General features: G+C 43.3%; 1 long non-coding RNA gene across 2 annotated transcripts in view; it reads right to left on the reverse strand.

Moving 5' to 3' along the window:
- The window catches only part of LOC116938737 (uncharacterized), a 108,348-nt gene extending 102,606 nt beyond the window's left edge, over positions 1-5,742 (reverse strand). The window contains exon 1 of one of the 2 annotated variants that reach the window (XR_012930867.1): positions 4,716-5,742. This is a non-coding gene — a long non-coding RNA (uncharacterized LOC116938737). The remainder of the gene's footprint in view (positions 1-4,715) is intronic. The other variant, XR_012930864.1, reaches the window with a different exon arrangement.
- Positions 5,743-6,000: the final 258 nt, after the last annotated feature.

A 6,000-nucleotide genomic window follows, 5' to 3' on the forward strand; every position in this document is an offset into this window, starting at 1 on the left:
TATACCACGAATGAAGGAGTACCTGCACACCAGCGTGCACACAATCACCAGCAGCCAACGCCACCTGCGTTTTTACGATAAGCATGCTGAAAAAGATGCGCGGCAACTGGGTAAAGGTGCACCCAGAATTTGTCTCAATCTCTTGCCATATGAGTCTCAGTAATCAGAACCTGGGGGGGAGGCGCACCCCCTCCACCGCCACCTCATTTGGGAGCGTTGCCCACATTGGAACCGTCACACTACATCCTCGTGAGTGGGTAGAGCCATTGAAATGTTTTCCATCTGGGACTGAAAAACCATCCAAGTAACTGCTTGACATTGAACCTAACGTATTCCTCCCCTTGCAAAAGTGCTCTTATGTGCGTATAATTAGGTTGCAGCTATCACCTCTGGAATGCAAATGCACTGTCAAAAGCATAAGACACCATTAAAATATATTTTAAATCCAGTGAATGTCCGCCTCTGTTTAGTCCCTGTAACTTCAATAAGGTGTCTGTGCCAGGCAAGTTGAACTCTTAAGGCCAAATAGTGTGGTGACAGCTTGCTGAGAAGGGGTCACAGGACAAACTCAGGTCTTGTAGACTTACACGGTGATGCAGCTGCTATATGCATGAACTTAGCCCTATAAAGTATTCATACAATGTCCCATTTGAGAAGTATGGCAGTACGTTCACTAGTGTAAGCTTCGCTTATATATTTTCTCCCGTGGCTGCTGGAGGCAAACTGTTGCCATCATTTCAGTGGTATCACTCAGAAGCCTCTAATGAACAAGATTCTGCGTTTAGAAGCCAGCAACAGTAGGTTCCTTAATCTCCAACCCCACTTCTTCTGTGTCTGTCTTCTACAGCCCTTTATTGTGTTCCCAAGACTAAAAGAACACATACACTGATGCTTATTTCTGTTGGGAGTACCGAACGGCTGGTGAAATCCTGCATTCTTATATTGTAGTGTCCATAAGACAACAACTGTTGACTGTCAACAAAGTAATATCCATTTTAGAGGCTTCAAAAGGATGATCGGCTGAGTTGATCCACACCTGGGATTTGAACCCATGTAGTTATGATGCCAAGCTGAGTACGCTGCCACAGTGCTGTTATTTGAGCCCCTTTTTTGGTCTGCTCGACTGAAAAAGCTAATTGGGCAAGTTGTAAAAAATAAATAACGTTTCAAAATGTATTACCTCAGCGGATAATGTATTTTATTTTTACAATATGTTTGTTACTTTTTGACATAGTATGTAAAATGGACCTGTTGTTCTATAAATTAGATTTTTGTTCCAATATAACAATTCCTGTATCAGTTTGGACAGGGAGCAGTGTGCCAGGTCATCACCACACAGTTACTTTCATCAGACTGTATTTATTTTTACAGCCATTTGTAAATGCACACATTGGTCATGGGGCTTGTTTGACCATACTTCACCGTGCTGGTCAGGGTGCTTTGCTCAATGGCTGGTCGGCCCAGGACCAGGTAACTAAACGAAACTATTTTTAATTTTACCAGGTAAGGCCCACTGAGCTATGTATCTCTTTTTCAGAAGCGACCTGGCCACAAATGATAGCTCAACGAAGTGGCTTATCATGTGGAAATTTCTAGCAGCCAAATACTCTAAATACATGTTTCTAAATGTGGAAGGAAAAGCCAGGGAAAAATCCACGCGACCAGGGGAAGAACATTAAAACTCCAAATATACAGCAGCAGGCGCTAGGTCAGGATCGACCCACGACCTCCTGTATACCAGGCGTGGGAGATAACATCTCGCCACCGTGGCGCCCCTGATTCCAATTGTCACTGATGTTAGTCGTGGTCAGGAGTAAAACTTCTGTATTTTTGGTAAATGAGCACAGATTAATATTTCGCCAAAATGAGTGAATATTCAGTGATACAATGTTTTTTTCACATTGAATTGTATCATATGTAAAATGGCAGATAAGTTCAATGTATCGTTTAAAATTAAGTGAAATGAGAATCTTGCTAGCAGGGGTCATGTAAAACGTCACATTTAATTACGGAAGCTCTGCGACATTTACGAAATTCTTTAACGGCATGTTATGCCATTGAGTAAATGTTCATGGCAATGAATGGTTCATTATCTGCAGCAAACACACGCATTTAAACTATTTGAATGAACAATGCATGGGTCACTTTATTTAAACTGTAAATATAACGGGCCTTGGTTGGTAACAGAGTCCTTTTGACATCTGTCGGGACAAACACAAGCAAAATTGTTAATTATTTTCTGTCTGAGTGATCTGTTAGTAGATCAAATAGCTGAAGATCTGGAGAGGGTGTTTTGACAAAAGCTATAACTACTCTTAAATAATATTTACGCAGAGTTTAATTTGTCTCAGGCAAAAATGTGGTACCAACTGAGACACCCTAAGCAACACATGTTCGGCGGTGAGAGAAATGGAGTATGAAAATGTATTCACAAACACATAACGCCATTTGCAAGCTGATCTTAAGGAAGTGTCCTTCAGAGAAAACTGTGCTCGTTATTCACTTTTATAATGTACTTAAATGCATTACATATTTCATGAATATCACATCGATAGTGTCTGATTTCATAACAAGTCTAAGTCTCTCCCGCTGCTATGAATGTACGATGAAGGTGCTTCAGTAAGTGTTTGGACCTTCACATCCTGAGCAAGTTACATATTGCCAATCGGCGTGGCTTTAGCTCCTCTCGAATGGGGGGGGGGGGGGGGGGCAGGAGAGCTATTGTGAGAGAGGCTACCCATACCAATGATCGCCGATCTGCATTGGCTTCCAGTTGCCGAACAATAGGTAAGGTCGTACTCATTACACACAAGGTGCTTGCCACAAATGAGCCACAATACCTTTATGATCTCGTCAAGGAACATAAACCATAATACGCAGCGGATCTTTGGCTAGTCATCTAAAGATGGTCACGGAATCGCGCGCTTTCAGATGTGTTTCTGCGGCCGTCTGGAACGCTCTTCTGATATTCGGAAGCCACTGGAGCTATGCACTTTTAAATCTAGATTGAAAACTAATTTATTTAAAACTGTTTGTTGTGTTTAGTTGGTTGTCCTTCCTCAACAACTATTATTAGCACGGTTGGCTATGTACGGTACGAAAAAAGCTTAACATACATACGAGTGATAAACCGCTTAGGAGAGTGAACTTGGGTGTTCCAGAGGGGGAATTTGGATGGGGCAGGGAGCACCCCAGCACCCCTTCTAGCCAAGCACTCTCCCTGATTGCCAATACAGTCGTCACATATTCCATATCAAGATGTTGAAACGTGGTGTGCTCATTCTGCAGTTAAGCGATTACCCCTAATGCAAGCACCGACACACTAACCGTGCATAACAATTGACTCGAGAGTACTCCGAAATTAAAGCGCCTTTAATATCTATCATATGCAGTATTTATTATCACCTTGGAAAAAGTTTACACCAGTGCTTATAATTACATGAACACTGTGTGCAGGACAGACGCATTAATAATTAATTTAACAATCCCCTCCACCACTTGGTTTGTATATGTACATCTTATTTTCTGAGTTTCTGTCCGCATTACCCCCACGAGTAAGTGCCACCATATGGCATTACAGATTGCATCAATTGTGCAAGCTGTTTGCAGTGTTGAGTAGTGGTACTTGTATAAAAAGTTCCTCTCTGTTCACAAGCTGAAATCCATTCAATTAGCATGCAGATTACCAAAGTCACGCAATGCATGTGGATCTCTTAAATCAAAGCACTTTTTCATCCACTGTCCCCAGACTGCCAAACATTATATCACACCCTTCGCAAACCAATGTATATCAAAGTTAATTACATGAAAGTGTCACAGCTCAAGGATTTGCAAGGTTGTACACAAACTCATTTGATTGTTCTATCTTCATCTACATTACTTTGATTTGTTTACTCGAGTGGCATTGCACCACGGAACATGTACAAGTACAGCCGTTGAACGATCCACTGCTGAGTAAGGACCTTCCCGGCCCATGCGGAGTATGGGGGCTATTTGACCATACTTCACTGTACTAGTCAGTGGAGGTGGAGAGCATAGATGTACAGGGCAACAATTGATTTTGCTGCACTGCTTCTGCTGCCAAAAGCGTAGCCACGCAGAAGCCTATAGCACCTGTGTTATACACGGTGGTGGTTGCCCATTCAAGCACCGTCCAGGTTCAAAATCGCTTAGCTTTCAAGATCTAATTAAATCGGGCATTCCCTGGGTGATTTGGCCATAGGTTCATCACTTTACTTCGCTCCATAGTGATTGTATTGATATGAAATTTTGCATTGGGTAGTTTTTTTTTTAAAATGTTCTAATAGCAAAACGTACAAAAATGTAACGTGAACGATTTATTTCGAAATAAAATTGTACCTTTTCAAACATTTGTAAGAATGTGCACATTTGTCTTAAACCTTCATTTGTCTAAAAAGGGTTAACAGCACGTTCGACCAACCTAATAGTATAGGTACAATATTTGAGCATGCAGCAAAAACTTTGATAAACATCTCACACACTTTTCCATTCATGAATATTATACCATTTTATTTGCTTAATTTTGAGCTCAATTGTCCACGCACTTACTGTGGCCTTTATTAATAAAAACAGCATCAACACATACCCAATATCTCTCAATAATGTAGCACTCACACACGCAGGATCTCAACAATTATTAACACGCACACGCGCGCGCGCAACACAAGAGTAGAGATCGTCGCTCGAGCGTTTACCGGCTCTGTGTTGCCACCTCTGCAGAGGGGTCCACGGAACACCCCCTTGATGTTGCGGAAGTGACCATTGCTCAGATGCGGGGAGCTGATGACAAGGTAGTAGCAAGCCATGCTGCAGGCGTGATAAGGAGCTGAGAAGACCAGGAAGGGCTAAGAAGCACCTGGAGCGTCACACTTTAAACACAGTTCTGTACTTTGCAGCCGACGGCGTAGGACGTAAAACATCGATCGCGTGAATCCGTCAACACTGACCGAGTTGTCCTAAATTACATCGTGAGCAACTATTACGGATGCATGCTCAAAATCCATTCTTCGTTAAGCCCCTATTACTTAGCACTAATGCTTCCCAGAAAGTGACGCTCCCTCTCTCAGTCGCACAATCCGGCTGTGAGCTGCCTCCGACTGGCTGTCTCGGGGACAGCCGGGTCTCCAGGCAAATCGAGACGCAGCTGTCGATGTTACACGTCTGCATTCCCTTCACACATCCTGCTGCCAATCCCTTCACTGTCACTCAAGTCAATGCGTTAACCGTACATATGCCGGTAAAGCGAGCAGCTTCTCTTGCTCTCAGAAAGCTGATCTGCATACACTTAAACGCCCCACAGCAGTTTAAAGTAATAACAGTCTCTCTACCGAAAGGGCAATGCGAGACATTAAAAGCACGTCTGGAAAAAAAGTGGTGAATCAAAGGCATACTCGCTTGGAATTCTAACGCTGGCTATTTTGCTCTTTTAAACAGGAGGGAGAGCTTCAGACAGCCTTGCTATCTGCAGTGGCTCCCTGCCTCCGTCTGTCCGTTCTCCGTTGCGCGTGAATCACTGTGGAACGCACGCTGCAGGCTTCTTCTATAAGGGCTGCTGGGTTTTTTTTTTAGGACCGTGAAATCAAGTTGCCTCATTTGCTGTAGAGATGGTCACATGGGAGCAAGCCCAGCTCAGCTAAACAGCCAGTCTGAGATACTGGCAATGCGTGGTCTGGGAGCATGCTGCTGCTGCTGCTGCCTGTGAACGTCTGCACGTGGCTTTCTTTGCGTGTTCGCCGTGTATGCGCGTAATGTGCGTGCGTGATTGCGCGCGCCGGCGTGCGCGTGCGTGAATTTCATCGTCGACATAGGGCAACTTAGCTCCGATTCAATCAGATTTTTTTTTATAAAGGTTAACCTAAATCTACTGAGGCGGGGGGAGGGGGGATAGAAACCAGAGCTTTTATTTATACAAATGTCTTGATTAGCATCGAATAAATTACGAATTGCAAATACGATTGAAATGTCATTATCATCACATGG

Source organism: Petromyzon marinus, chromosome 4 (genome assembly GCF_048934315.1).
Source record: "Petromyzon marinus isolate PM22_M1 ecotype Great Lakes invasive population chromosome 4, UKy_Petmar_22M1.pri1.0, whole genome shotgun sequence".
In the NCBI taxonomy this organism is placed as follows: domain Eukaryota; kingdom Metazoa; phylum Chordata; class Hyperoartia; order Petromyzontiformes; family Petromyzontidae; genus Petromyzon; species Petromyzon marinus.